This window comes from Chiloscyllium punctatum, chromosome 47, assembly GCF_047496795.1.
Source record: "Chiloscyllium punctatum isolate Juve2018m chromosome 47, sChiPun1.3, whole genome shotgun sequence".
Lineage (NCBI taxonomy): Eukaryota > Metazoa > Chordata > Chondrichthyes > Orectolobiformes > Hemiscylliidae > Chiloscyllium > Chiloscyllium punctatum.
The window spans coordinates 12,225,916-12,242,553 of NC_092785.1; positions in this window are offsets into that span (position 1 = coordinate 12,225,916).

Consider the following 16,638-nt stretch of genomic DNA (forward strand, 5'->3'; position numbering starts at 1 on the left):
ATACCACAAATGTTACGGCTGCAATGAAACAAATCCCTGGTTAGATCTCACTTGGTGAAATGTGAACAGATCCAGCAACCACACCTTAGTTTGGATACAATGGCATACAATGGGAGGGAATACAGTACAGATTTGCAAGAATGAGAGCTTAACTTTAGAGGTTTAGTTATAAGGAGAGGCTGGACAAATGTGGCCTTGTTTCAGTCGAAATTGAAGACAGGGTGGATGAAGGTAAACTGTTTCCATTGGTTGGGGATTCAAGCACAAAGGTCCAAAGTCTGCAAATTAAGGCCTGTGTGATCACGAGAAATGTTAGGAATCATTTGCACACAGAGAGGGTTTTTGGAAATCTTTCCGACAAACGACTGTGGATTAGGTGTTCATTTTAAATCCGAGGTGGATTTTCTTTTTTGGTAAACGTAGGTATTAAGGGAAAGATACAAATAGAGGTGCATGGCGTTCTGCTGCAAATCAACCATTGCATTGTCGAACTCGCTCGCGGGGGCTGATTGACTTTTTTCTACGTTCCTATGACTATTAGCCCAGAGCTTATCAAAGGCATTGACTTCCTTCCAAAAGGAGTAGCGTTGAGAAGTGGGCAGAGCTACATTTCAACCCATCACAATCCATTCACTTTTCAAGAGTTCAGATTTGATCGGTGTCCCCCCCAACTGTGTCTGAAACAATGAATTGTAAAGATTTAATAATATTTTCCTAAACTTTGTATTCATTCTCGACTTTGTACAGTTTTTTTTTCAAGCCTGTTCAAACTGCCCAGACACTTTCCAGAGAAATAAAGTGTACATCTCCAAGCCTTGATGTTCTTATGTCACCTCCTGAATTAGGTAATTTAATTTACAGCATTTCACTTGTCCAGAAAGTTTAATGGTTTCTCACTTCTTACATTATCTGCTATTTCTCTGCCTCCTTCACTGGTTTACAGTATAAAATGTGTGTAGAAAGATCCCACTAATGGACAGCGATTAGCTGAAATATTTGGAATACTGCAAGCAGCCGTTATCTAAAATATTGTTCAATTTTCGAACAATTAGGCAGAGAATTGAACACTTCACTGACGGATTTTGTTTTTAATTCAATAGATAAAGCATTGCTCAGTTTTCAATGAGTGTGCTGCTGTCATAGACACACCCAGTAACAATAGAATAAGTGGAGACGATTCAACTCCTTCGCTTGCGTGTACCACAGGAACTGGAGGAGGCCATTCATCCCCTTCTCCAGCCTAAAGTACTGGAGCAGGAGGGCATTCAGCTCTGTATTCTCGACGCAATTGCTGGCAGACGTGCTGAATTTTTTTTCCCAGCAAGTTCGGCTTTTCTTGCTGATTTATCGCATCCACAGTTCTTTTGGTTTTGTTCAGCCCCAACTCCAGCATGTTACATAGAAGGAAGCCATTCAGCATGTGGACGCAGTGTCATATTTGAATTATCACGGGACTGTCAATCCAGAGATGCAGGTAATGTTCTGGGGAAACGGATTCAAATGCTACTATATGTCGGATGGTGACAGTTGAATTCAATAAAACTCTGGAATTGAGGAGTCTAATGACCAAAAGTCCGATTGTCGGTTGATCCGTGTCCTTTACAGAGAAAAATTACCATTCTCATTTTGTCAGGACGACAATGATTCCAGGCACACAACAATGTGTTTGTCACTCATCTGTCCTCTAGGCAATTAATGATTGGCAAGAACATGTTGGCTCTGACCAGTGACTGCTTCATTCCCATGAATTAATTTTAAAAAGCCCCGTTTGGGAATGATACTGAGGAAGTGGAGGAGGTAGTTCAGCTCATTTTGAGTGTGTAAAGAGAAACAATAGAATGCCATTCATTCCCTCTCCTGTGAGTACAAGACCAGAAGGGAATTACATTAGTCCACACTGCTCTAAAAAAAATAGAGAGCAGGTGGGAAAGGGAGGTGTGAGGAGTAGGTTTTGTGTGAGGTGCCAAGACTGAGTAGTCAGTGATGTGGAGAAAGGTGATCTTGTGAGACAATGCAGTGTAGGAGGGCAGTAATTGTGCAGATGAAAGGAGTGACTTAATGTTGTGGTTTGGAATTCTGAAGAAATCAGAACATTTATTGGAAGCTAATTGGAAGGCTATGCCCATTTTCACCAACAATAACTAAAACAGGAAAACATTTCTGTTGAGTAATATTTAATCCTTTACCTAATCCACAGTAGTTAAACAACTCTCTTATTCTCTATGCAATCCAATCTCTTCCACCGGTGTTTAATTCTCTCCCGGATACTCTGTCTTTCACCTTCTCGCTCTCTCTCTCTTGAACTGTATTTAAGCCATTATCTGAATTCACTCCTCTATATCCACTCCCCTGTGTTTAAACCTCTTCCTATTAGGCTGCATTTAATCCTCCCAATTCATCTTTAATTGCCCCAATGTTATTCTGCGTTTGATTCTCTCTATTCCCTTGTAATTAACCATTTCTCTCTTCCACTATATTTAACCTTCGTCCTATTCCTCTCTATTCAATCCTGTCACTGTTACTTTACATTTCATCTTCTTACAATTACTCTGCACTCCACAATTTTATTTAAATTACACACATTACAATCTTTAGTCCTCTCGTTGCATTCAAATTTCTGCACATTGCTCTCCAATTAACTCACATACTATTAGTCTTCATTTAATCCTCTGCGCTCTGTGTGTACAGGTCTTTTTTTCCCCTGTGTTTCCCCTATCCCTGCTATCCTGTATTCAACCTTCTCCTCATAGCACTCGAGGAGTTCATTCTCAATTACGCTGTAATAACTGTTCTCCATCTTCCTCTTAACATAATTCTCACACTGCTCCCCTGTAATCACCTCTGTTCGTACTACTCTGTATTTAATCCACTCACGTGTCACAGAGGCCAGGAATCCGTCATCAAGTCACTGCATCTTCGCTGACGTCGTATCTGTAACTGACCCAGCTTCCACAAAACTGCTTCCTTGAGTGAGCAGAATCCCCAATGTTCCTGTTTGTATCTGACAGCCAATACCCCCTGATGGTAATACGTTTAGAGCCCCCGTCAGGGAACTCATTCAATTTGAGCCATCTAGCTGAACACATTTTTTTCCCAGATGCCCCTGTACTTACCCTCTCCCTGGACCCCTGTATTCAACACTGTTTCTGCCGACACATTTCTACCCTGTCATTTTCTGTCAAATTCCTCTTCTTCTTCTGTCTTTAACATTCCCCCATTCCCCTGTATATTGCTCTCTCCTTATTCTTCTCAACTTGCCCTCATGTCCATTTAATCGTCTCCCCATTCTTCTCAATTGAATTCTCTGTCTGCTACAATATTCAAAGTTCGCTGTATCTTTATTTAACACACTGTCTGTCCCCGGTGATCTTCAATTATTGTCACCACCCCTTCCAGAACATGAGGTCCGCCCAACAATAACTAGACCTCGGTGTCCTGCGTAATCATTCCTCACACCTGCTAACACATAACCATCGCTTCTCTGTACTTCCACTGCTCTGGCTGGTGCTGTGACTGCAGATCCATTCCAAGGTCCTGGAGGAGCTTTGCATCAGCCCCACACGGTCAGACACTGTATTACTAATGGGTAAGATTGAGACACAACATCATCATGAACAATAATATATTGATGCATGAATAGAAACAGTTCCAAGAAACAACAGTATTTACATATAAACATGAGCAGCTCTGATAGATGGCAACATTTATATGTGCACTGGAACAGATCCAACGCAATATAATATTTTTACATTAACACAAAAAGTTCCTTTGAACAATGATACGAACGTGTAAACGCAATCAACTCTAATACGCAATAATATTTGTACAGACCCAATCAGCTTCAGCATGCAACATTACATAACATAGATTATACATTATAAAATATAAAACTGTATTTATATCAAGAGTGTTGTGCTGGAAAAGCACACCAGGTCAGGCAGCACCTGGAGCAGGAGAATCATGTTTCAGTCAGAAGTCCTTCATCGTCCATGATGAACAGCTTCTGCCAAAACGTCGATTCTCCTGCACCTTGGATGCTGCGTGACTTACTGTGCTTTTCCAGCACCACGCGGTCGACTCTGAACTCCAGTATCTGCAGTCATCGCTTTCTCCAAATACTCTATTTTTGAATAACTTGAATGAAGAAAGGGAATGTCCTTTTGCCTAATTTACAGATGAGACAAAAATAGGTGGAAGGCAAGTTGAAACATTGCATGCGCTTTCTTCGGTGTAGGGATAGTCATGCTATTCTTGAAGCACGTGGGGATTTCGTCTTGTTGGAGGGAGAGGTTGAAGATGTCTGTGAATACTCCACCAGTTTGTTCACACAGCATCTCTGTGCTCACCTTCTGATTCCGTATATGCCCACTGCTTTCATCGGGTGGTCTCTCAGAAAGACTGATCGGACATCTGAGGTGGTGACCAAAAGAACAGGAGTGTCAGGGGATGTTAGGGCCGGGGTCACTGCAACGCTGGCATTCATCACAAACCAAGCATAGAAAGCACTGATTTTGTCAGGGAGGGATATGTCTTTATCTGCTATCTTGCTCTGCATCATTTCGTATCCGTAATGTTGTTTAGGCCGTGCTATGGGCGATTGGTGTCTGGTTGGTTGCATTAGCTTTGAACTTGATCCAGTAGTCCCTCCATTTTGGTGGTCATATCTGGATTCTCTGCGTTAGTCGGTGTTGTCCGCCTTAAATTGTGCCCATCTGGTATTTAGGCGGGAGTGTATTTCTTGGTTCATCCAAGGTCCACGATTGGGAAATACTCGGATTAACTTATTTGGTATGCAGTCCTCCATGCATTAGGTAATGAAGTCTATGACGTTGGTGTCATAATCATCCAGGTATTCTGCCGATACATAAACACGGTCAAAACCACTGATTCCTAGCAGTCCTGGAGACTGTCTTCCACAGCCTCAGACCAACATAGGACCTCCATTTGTGCATGGTCTTTTCATTTCAGCTTCTGCGTGTAAGCTGTTTCCACATGTAGGAGAGACTAGGACCTGAGTGAAGGGACAAAATTTGGAACATAGATGAGGATGAATTTCTTCAACCAAAGAGTGGTGAATCGATGGAAATCATTGACGCAGCGAGCTGTGGAGGCGAGGCCATCAAGTGGTTTAAAACAGAGATACATGGGATTTGGAATGCGGCCTTTGGTTAAGGGGAGAGTGGGATTGACAAACAGATCATTCATGATTATATTACAGAGCTGACTGGATGGCTTAAACGGCCAGATTCTGCTCTTACATCGTATGGTCTAATGATCCAATTTCTAACAATATTTGTAAATGTACACAAACCGCTCTAACCTCAAACGATAATAATATATTATAGCCTTGGTTCAAACATGGAGAAAAGAGCTGCTGTCCTGCATTTCACTGAGTATTCCCTCCCTTGCTTAGTTCATAAGACTTAGGTCTTTGAATTGAAATAACAGCTCAGCTTTCAAGGTTCCTGGGGTAAAGATACTGATATTTACATCTTTTCCTGTCCCCGTAAATACTGTATTGAGAGAAATCAGTGCACCGTGACCCACTGAAGACTTCAATTGTCATTGTAAAGGAGAGCGAGTGTCATGATAATACAGAGAGTTAACCACAACCAGCAGGAAACAGAAACCCCGCCCCCCCTACACCCACGTAGATACACACATGTACACACACACAGAAAGTTAAAAATCACACAACACCAGATTATAACCGAACAGGGTTAATTGGAAGCACTAACTTTCTGAGAGCTACTCCTTCATCAGGCGGTTTTGGAGAATACAATTTTAAGACACAGAATTTACACCAAATGTTTACAGTGTGATGTTACTGACATCATACACTGAAAAAAACCTTAATAATTTATTGTGGCTTTCATCTGTTAGAACAGTGTGATACTTTCACTTCTTTCATGTATAAATCACAAAACCTTTGTTTTAAAGTTGCATTCTCTGGTTAACTGTAACAATGGGTGTTAGCTACAAGATTTTGACGGTGTTAGCCCCCGTGTTCTCTGTCTTTGTCGTAATGTTTCGACTGATTGTAAACTAAAAAAGTGAAATCACAGAGTTTAACATTAATTCATGCAGTTTCTGAGCAAAGTACAATGTAACTCTGCATTATGGTCAGTCTCCTGCGCTTGTAAACTTTGGTGCTGGGAAGAAAGGCTTTGGACGTTTTGCTTGTTGGTGAGGTGTCTTGGACTGTTGTGATCTAAACACATTGGAAACATCGGTTTCTTTTTCGTTGGATGGTGATTGTTAACGTTCTGGAGCAATATGCCCGCCATTATTGTGGAAGCTACCACGGGAGGTAGACAATCTTGAGTAAGAAAGGAAAGCAGCTGAAACACATCCTAGATCTGTAATGTCATTCTGGTTCTGAATCCTGGCCTTCAGGATCAAACACTCCACTTCTGCATCTCACACATTCAGGTACAGGGTTCTTTCTCAAGCATTACTTTTGAGTTTTGGGAGATCCTCAATAATATATGCATGACGTGATGCAGTTTCTGTCGAAACCCCACCTTTTCCATTTCGCCTTTTTGATGATGCATGATGTTTTTTTTTCAAAAACAGATTGCAAGAGTACGTCAGTATCTTGAACTGTTTGCAACCGGCCACAATGCATTCTTGAAGGATTATTTTATTACATCTCGCAGCATTGAACTGACACAAGAGCGCAGATGTAAGAATGCAATGATTTCTGACGCTTTCCACAAGAATTACGGACACAATGAGTTAGCATTATTGAACAATATCAGTGTACTGGCGATCAGTGACCATAAAATCTTGAATTAATTAATCAGGGGGAGAATGAAGAAATTAAGCAGAAACGTGATTCCTCAATTGAAATAAAGAGAACAATGAAGGCTTCGTGCAGAAATCGGCAATGAATGATAAAGCAATCTTATTAAAAAATGTAGTTAGTTGATTGGCAATGGTGAAACAGTAAGCAATGCCTGAATGAATTACAATAATTCACCCCTCCCTTGTGCAACAATAAAACAGAAAAGGACAGAGTGGGAAGCATCGCTTGAATCCCAATCTTATCAGGAAGCTTTGTGATTCTGAACCATTTATTGAGACTGCACTTGTTGGTGGAGAGTTGTGAGATCAAAATGTGGATTCCCTCCCCAAAGCCGACTTGGAGAATACATTCCACATGTAATTGTGCGATATCCTGTGAAAAGCCTGCCCCTGCTCCAGGCCGATGAAGTTGGCGTCCACCAGGCCCAGTTTCCCACGATAGTGTCCCTGAGGAGAGTGAGGCTTTCAGAGATCATTCTGTTGAGTAAAGCGCAGGTTGATCGGCATCATCACCACTTCCAGAGCAGTGGTTGGCGATGACCTTAGAAACGATTGTGTAATCTGCATTCACCAGTGAAACTGGTAAACAGACTTCCCTCATCCCTTGGAATTGTAGAATGGTGGGGTTGTGGAGAAAACTTTCTGCATGCATTTACACATGCTAACTCCATGAAAGTATAAGAATATTGCCAGTCTTGGAGTGTTTCAGCGAAAGGGAGAGTATGAATAGTCTGAGGTTCTTTTCGCCACAGCGTCAGATGTTGAGGTGTCACCATGTCAAAGATTATAAATCATGAGGGTCAGAGATAGGGGAAATAGCCAAGGACGTTTCCCCAGCATAATGGAGTCCAAAACTACAGATAATAAGTTTATGTTAGAGAGGAACGTTTTAAAAGGGACCCAGCAGGCATCTTTTTCACACATGCTTGGATTGAACTGTCAGACGCAGTGGTGGAGGCTGGTCCAATTCCAATATTTAAAAGGCATGTGAATGAGCAACCGTAGTGGTTTACAGGGTCTCGAGACAAATGCTGGTAAATGGGACTGGATTCCTTTGGATAGCTGGTTTGCAGAATAAGTTTGATTTGATTTCATTTGATGGATTTATTATCAATTGCACCAAAGTACAGCGAAAAGTTTTGTTTATGAGCAGTACAAGCAGATCATCGGATGTGAGGGTGTTCAGAACAAAAAATTTAGACAGAGGCATTCAGGTTACATTTCACAGTGTGTACAGCAGAATCAACATTTGGAAGATCAGCATTACTTGAGGCAGGATAGTCGATTCAACAGTTGGTTGAATAACATTCCAGAAGAAGCTGTTTATGAATCTGCTGTTGCGCATGCTCAGGCCTCTGTATTTCTGCATGACGAAACACGTTGTCGGAGAGCATTACCGAGTTGTGGACGGTCTTTTATGATGGTTACAACCTTTCCATCGCAGTGGGCTGCGTAAAAGGAATCCATGCTTGGAAGCTTGATTTCCATGGTGATCTCGGCTGTGCATACAACCTTGTGTAGTTTCTTATGGTCCTGGGTGGAGCAGTTCCCGTACTATGCTGTTGGGAGCCCAGAACGAATTCTCTCACAAATGTACCTGTAGACGTTGGTGAGGCTTCTTACGGACTCTCGAATTTCATGGAAAATAGGATTGTTTCAGTTCTGTATGTCTCTATGACTCCGTGACACAAAGAATTCATTTACTTTTTCAGCAATTTCCATTCTCCCCCGTTTAAATTTGCCTGCATGTGACTGAAAGGGGCTTCTGTCAGATTTCACCATTTTGTTTTCTTTATGACACTTATATGGAAACTTATACGTGGTTATGCCCTCTGCAACCTTAATCTCATATGCTATTTTCCCCTTCTGAATGAAACACTTGACCCTCCTTTGCTGACTTTTTAAGTGCCACCAGTCCTTACAGCCCTTCCTTTTTTGCATCGAATACTACCTCTAACTCCCCTCGTAAGCCATGTCTTGGCCATGGTTCTGTTTGCCAGACAGGAATAGACACCTTTTGTAGTTTAACAATCTTGTCGCTCAGGTGACGGGCACTGGGGTTGAAATTGGAAACAGGAAGATGAGGAATGATTCATCGCAGAGGTGCAATCAGACTCAGGATGGCATTGTGAAATGGAAGTCTTGTCTCATTAATCTACCCTGTCCACTCTATCTTTAATCATCTCTTTTTACCCGTGTTTACCCCTCTTACTGCTATCATGTATTCAACTCTCTTTTCGTGACTCTCGCTTTTGTCCCTTCTCTGTTACACTGTCCTTCCACCCTCGCTTCCCTGTTAATGAAATGCTAGCCCTACTACCCTGTAATCAACACTACCCTTATTACTTTGCATTAAATCCTCTCCCCTTTCACAAATGCTGTTTACCCGTCATCAAGTCAACTGTGTTTGTATTGCACAGTAATGACATTGACCCAGTTAACACAAAGCTTGTTCCGAGTGAGCAGAAGTCCAGTTTTCCCTTTTTTAATTTTTTTTTTCTTAAACCTTGCGCTAACTGCAGTCGGGTTTACTTTTCCCCAGCCCCCATGTTGTGTGTGCACATGTGTGAGACACAGTGAATTACACAAGGTGCACGAATCTTTATTCAATTTACACCACCAGGAAGGAAAGAAACACTCGAGTGACCAGTGACAAGCAGTGCCCTTCACATCAAAGGGCAATGCTGTGTGATCAAACAGGGAAGGGGAGGAAACCCTGGTTATTCTTTTTTTCTTTTTAATTCGTGCTTGAATTAGGCAGTGCTTGTTATAAGGTATGAAAGAAACAACTCCATAGAGGCCAGCATCCCATCACCAAATTACCATTTATTCACACATGGGCAGTTCTTGATACTGGTCCACCTCCGACAGAGCCAGCTCTCAGAGTGAAGAGAACCTTTGACACTCCTATTTATTTATTTTTTCTTTCGTTTTTTTGCAAAATCGCTGACACTCCAGTTTACTTTATTTCCCTCGTGCTGATTTTTTCCCCAGCTCCCATGCTGTTTGTGTAGGTGTGAGACACAGTGAAAGACACAAGGTGCACAAATGTTTATTCAAATTTCTACCACGAGGAAGATAGGAGACCACCCGGGTGGCCATTGACAAGCAGTGCCCTTCACATCAAAGGGCAATGCTGTGTGATCAAACAGTGAAGGGGAGGGCAGAGAATAAATCAATATAGAGTTGGAGGGTGAAATAATGCACTCCATTCCTTGCGGCGCCCACCTCTCCTTGAAAAAACTCCAGGGTGTTGGTGGACACGGCGTGCTCCTTCTCCAAGGACACCCGGGCCCTAACGTAACCGCAGAAGAGGAGCAGGCAGTCGGCCCTAACGACCCACTGCACGGCCCGCTGCTTGGACCTGTTTATGGCCAGTTTGGCCAGGCCCAGGAGTAGACCCACGAGGAGGTCTTCAGACCTGCCCTCCCTCCTCCGCACCGGGTGCCCGAAGATCAGGAGAGTCGGACTGAAGTGGAATCAAAAGCAGAGGAGGAGGTTTTTAAGAAAATCAAAAAGGGAGTTCAAACGTCCACACCCAATATACACGTGGTCCACGGACTCCACAGTGCCACAGAACAAGCAGTTGGGTTTGACGTCCATGAACCACCGCAATCTGTGGTTGCAGGGGAACGCTGCGTGCAGCACTCTCCACCCCAGATCCCCGAGAGAAAGGGGGAGGAATCCCGCGTAGAGAGCGCTCCACTGGAGATTCCGACCATCCGGTCGCAAATGGGCACTCCAAGGCTTGTCCGGACGGTGGATGACGGGATGAGGTGGACGGTGTGCAGCAGCAGTCTATACAGGGCCCGCCATTTTACCCCCTGAAAGGGAACAAAATTAAAATTCCGGAGGTGGCTCAGGTTGTGGGACACATGGTCGCGTGGGAAGTACAGGATCTTGGGGCCAATGTGAAATTCCGTTCGGGATGGGGTGAGCGCGGACGGGATCCCATCGCACACGTGAGCGTTCTCCAACTGGTGCACTACGTCGGGTCCAAGCACCGCCGTTTTAAGGCGTCGGATGGCTCTGGCCACGTACCGGACGTCTACCGCTGCCCTGCTCGAATTGTCCTGCGTCAGCGTACAGCCCAGGCCCCCGGCACCCAGCACATCCCCGACCCTGCTCACCCTCACCACCATGGCCCTCCCGTCGGACAGCTACTCGAACCTGTGAGTAGAGAGGTGCGGATTCCTGTGAAACGGCTCCCTGATGACATCCGCTATTTCTGCCGGAGGGTAGGCACGGCGAAGTTCCACCATTCCAGGCAGTGATCATGTCCTGGTAAAAGACAGGCAGCGTCTTCAGGGCGACATCCAAACCATCACGGTTAATGAGCAGGAGCTACGTGTCGTAGTTGAGGTTACACACCTGGCGGGAAAAAAATACATCGCCAGGGTGCACCACGTAGGAGGAGGCTCGATGTTAAGGTATCGCTGCAAGTTCTGAAGGCAGAACATCGCGACCTGGGTGCGGATGCACACCAGCGACTGACCGCCCTTCTCAATAGGGAGACTTAGGACCTGTGCAGCGCCCCAGTGCATCTTTTTGTTACAGAAGAAAAAGACCAACGTTTTCTGGATGTCAGCGACAAAGCCAGGAGGAGGTACCAAAGTGACCAGCCAGTACCACATCATGGCGGACACCAGCTGGTTTTTGACCAGCATTCGACTCCTGTAACATAGCATTTGGAGCAGTCCTGTCCAGCGGCCAAGGCGAGCTGAGACTTTGGCCTCCAGTTCCTGCCATTTGTCGGCCAGGATTCCTCAGCCAGGCTGAGGAAGACTGCAATGCAGAGGAGATGGGTGGTACTCCAGCTGAACCCTCGTAACTCCTCAGCCAGAGAGTCCACACGCCACGGTTCGACCAGTAGTCCGGAACATCTGGCCCAGTTGATCCTGGGGGAAAATGCTGCTGAGTACATGGCCTGGCACTCGTGCATCCTCCCCAGGTCAGCCGGGTCGGTGAAAGTGTGGAGCATGTCATCGGCGTAGGCCGAGATGACACCCCCCGTGCACGCCGTGCAGAACCAGCCCTGACAACCTCCTCTGCAAGTGGCTCATGAAAGGCTCCATGCACAGGGAATACAGCTGGCCGGACGGGGGCAGCCTTGAAGTACTCGTCTCCCGAAAAGAAGGGGTTCCGTCAGGGACCACTTAACTTTTACCAGACACTCTGCTGCCGCGTACAAAATTCGAATCAGGTCGACAAACAGTGTCCCGAACCCGAATGCCCGCAGTGTCGCTAGCAGGTACTCGTGATTGACCCTGTCAAACGCCTTCTCCTGGTTGAGAGACAGGAAGGCACTCGACAGACCAGCCCGTCGACAGAAATGAATCAGGTCCCAGACCAGGTGGACGTTGTCGTGTATCATCTGGCCTGGGACCATGTAGGACTGGTCCGGGTGAATCATGTGGGCCCGCACGGAAGCCAGGCGAGAAGACAGCACCCTGATGAAGATTTTGTAGTCAGTGCTGTGGACTTGTAGTCCGTCCGATCTGATCCAGAAGATTTCTGATTGCCACCCATTGATTAAGGCTGCACTGCCGATGTTGGTGCACAGCAGTTGGATTCATGTGCCGACTTCCTCCCAAAGACCGCTTTAGAGAGCCCATCCCACGTGTCAGTGTCTTGGCAAAGGCCTTTTCCTGGCCCAGCTTGATGAAGCAGATCTGTCCTGCCCATAGGTGAGCATATCCTTAAGTAGTGCAAGGTTCTCGGGTGTCTTTCTGCACAAGACAGAACAGTTTGGTCAGTGTGAATCACGTATCACGATGAGGACCTGATCAGGTTGGCGATGACTTCAGTCGGACCTTCGTTATCTGCATTCAGCGTAAAATTTGTCCTTCGTCATCCATCTAAACATTGTGATTATAGGTGAAGGGGTGATAACTTCCCTTATGGATTCACAGGAGTTCCCTGTCGGCAGCATGCTGTCGTTCACTTCCAGCAGGTAATCGCCAAACAAATCTAACAGAGTTGCTCATAACTTGTCTGGTGAGCCATCACTTCGAGGAAATTTACTCGTTTTTAAGAATTGCAGGGCTTTGGTCAGTTCATCCAGAGATAACAGCTGATGCAGCCTCTCTATTGTGCTGCTGTCTTAGTTCTCTACGATAGCGGACAGAAACTAATGGGAGGTCGCAGTGTCAGTGGGCTTTGCATCATAGAGTCCAGCATAAAAGCAATTGTTGATCCTCAGGATGTCAGACTGGAATGAGGTTAGGGAGCCATCTTCTTCCTTCTGGTGGTTGAGCACAGAGATCTCCATTTGTTCCTTCTGAGGATCAAAAGTGAGTACGTCTCATTCCATTACACATTATGGACCCTGGACCGGTAGATAATCTCAGAGGCTTCCAAAGAAAAGAGCAAGGCTTGCTGCCCCTTCATCACCTGGGTTTCCTCCGTGACATTGAGCCCCTTTGAGGACAGCGGGGTTGGTTCTGCATGCTCTGGTGGATATTCGCCAGTTTTCCCTGTTACTCTATTGTTAGAAGACATTTGAAACGAATGATCCTCTTGATGCACCCCTTGACTGTTTCCAGGATATTTGAGGAATACTCAAATTGGACCTTCACTCTTCTCCAACCAGCCTTATCGTTTTGACCACCTCTTTGTTTTGTGGGCTTGGCAGTTTCACATTCAGACTCCACCTTCCCTTGCTGGCCAGCAGGAGGCAATGGGAAGTGACGAACACTGGCTTGATGTCAGTGGATCTGAATGAAAGCAATCACAGACACTCTCATGTCACCTTGCAGCTGAAACGTTCTCGTCCTGGTACATTTTCCTGTACTGTTCCTTGCGGCAGAGCAGGCCATGTTCATGCTGTTTGCTCGATTCATTTCCAGCACCACGTCAGTAATATCCTTTGATCTTCTTTATTCTCATACTCATCATTGTCTTCTCGTGCTTTTTGTGGTGATGGTGGAGGTAGACAGCATCACTGGTGTCTACGGCAGCAGAGTTGTGAACCTGTAAGAGAAATCCTGGTGTCGACTGTGGTGTTGGTGTGATAGACACAGGTACGCCAGCTAATTGATTTGATTGATCACATTGAACCATTGTTAATTCGACAGTGGAACGGAGATATTAATCCAGCAAGCTTGCAGCATCCACTGTCAAACTGAATCAACTCAGAGAGATATGTCAGCCTTCACCTTGATTCATAATTGAGGGGTTGTTGATGAGATATTGCGACAAGTTTTCGGATGGAATAAAAAAAACAGAATTTCTGTAGATATGCTTTTGAGACCGGTCCATGTAAAAGGGGATATTTAAATATCGAATGCTGTCTCATGTAACACCCTTCCTGTAATAGAAGCTGAATTTAAATTATACCAATTAAATTGTTACATCAAACTACTGCTAAGCCACAGCAGCCGGACAAGTCGGGGATAAATAACTAAATTGTCAGAGCTCACGCGAAATCTTGTGATTCCAATTATACCTGTTGGACGAGAACGTGGTTTCATGTAACTTCTGACATTGTCCACTCCAGTCCAATATCAGCACCTCCACATCAAAGGAGAAAGAAGCCATTCAAATCAGAGAGCTCCCAAATGCACTCCAGAGAACATTAGGACAATGAAGCAGAACCAAGTGAGAAGGAAAACAGCCCCAACTCGAGTTCGACAAGCTGTGCATTTCAAGTGCATAAACACTATTGAATACGCATCAAGCACGAACATATCTTAAGCTCGTGCATGGATATAGATATTTCAGAACTGTAAGGTTACTCTGGATATGAAAGGGAAAGACTGCTTTTGTAAAGTTGTATATTTATCGATCTGTATTACAAAAATAATTTGCATATCTCTTTATAAGTGTAAAACCAGACCCACTAAGTAAGCAGGTAGATCAGACCATACGAAAAGGAAGCCAGCAGGGGACTCTGTCGATGTCTGCAGGGAAATGGTCAATTCGTTGATTAATCGTTTTGCCTTAGCAATGTCCAAGAGGAAAAAAATAATTCAACAAGTAGAGTTTCGTTCACGGCCTTTCAGGCGGGAAACCGCCATCTTTACCTGGTCTGGCCGAGATGTGACTCACAACCCACAGCAATGTGGTGGTCTCTTAACTACTCTCTGGAGAGGGCAATGAATGCTGTCGAAATCGGGAGTAGCTCATCTATCATAAAGCCGAAGAAGTTATGCTGCAGCTTTGAATGGCCCTGCTTAGATCTCACCGGGAGTACAGGGAGCCAATCCCAGTATCACACTTTCAGGAGGATATATTGCCCTTCGAGCAAGTACATGTTAGATTTTCAAGAATGATAATTGCACATTTAGGGTTAGACATGAGGACAGACTGTACGAATTGAGCCCAAAGTGCAAGAACTGACGAAAACATTTTGAGATACATGCATGAGCACATTGAAGAGTTGTTACAGAACCACAAACGTAAACACATACAGGCACTGATTGACATTCAGAAACAAAGTGATGTACCCACAGACAGGCAGAGAAAGATCCTGCTTGAGGCAGAGTAAGATCTCGGCACACATACAGACAGCCAAACACAATCTCAATAACACTGTCACCTACGTAAACAGGAGCACAGCCAGGCAAAAACACACACACAATCCCACAATAATACACCTACACTCAATGACAAACACACAAGGAGTCGCAGAACCATCATGACAATATGACAGTAACACACAGAATCACAGTCGTACAGCCATAACATTGTAACCCTGAAAGCTGAACAAACTGCATTCACACAGGCAGAACACAGCAAACACACATGTGCAAAACACACAGATTCACAAACAAACAGGCACATTCACAGACACATTAAAACACTCAAATTCACGGAAACATTATCATGCCGACTGAATAACATGCCCAAACAAATAAACACAGTAATGTAAAATCAATGAAATACTTGCAGCACACATAAATGCAACCGCACACACTGGCACACCCAGGGATACACCCAAGCACAAAAACCATGGACACAAATACAGTAACATTCCCACAAAAGCAATGGAGCACAACCAACAGCGACATACAAGGACCCACAAAAGCTGAAAGGGAATTTAATGTTGAACACAGTTGTCACAGGTAGAGGGGAAAAGAGAGAGAAAGAGGGAGACTATGAATGTTCAGGAGATGGAGGGAGATTCATTTAGAGAAATGCAATGATTGTTTGATCAAGGTACTGCCAGCTGTGTCTGCACGTTTTGTATTTTCCAAAATCACCTCCTGGGGAGAAAACAATCACGGAACATAGGGAGTGAAGGGTTGTGAGATAATGCAAGTGAGCATGTACTAAACTGAGACCACAAATGTCTGTCATGTTGAATGTGAGAAAATAACACAGAGTGCGCAAAGAGGGGGAGAGACAGAGAATGAGATTGACAGCGTGTCAAAGAAAGTTCGGCAAAGAAGGAGATGGAGAGACAGACAGATAACCAGATAAAGAGAGAGAGAAAGAGCAATACAGACAGGAGAGACACGGAGCGAGAAAGACAGAGAGAGAATGAGCAAGAATCTGAGATATGGGGAAGTGCGCAAGACGGGGTGAGAGGGACAGAGACAATGTCAGAAAGAGTTGGAGTGAGAGAACGCAATATCCTTGTGATGGGAGTAGACAGGTAGTGAACTCATCGAACTCTCTCAAAACCAAACGTGCAAGAAGTAGTAACCCATTCAGGTGAGGGGATAATCAGCACATGGAGCCTTTCACTTGTAGTAATAACCTGTTTATTGCGACCAGAAAAATCAGAATCTGACAATTATCATCATGTTACAACTGAATAAGCTGCGATTTACTGGAAGAGTGGGCGAACCAGGTATGAAGGGCTGAACGGCCTGCTGCTGCTCATTG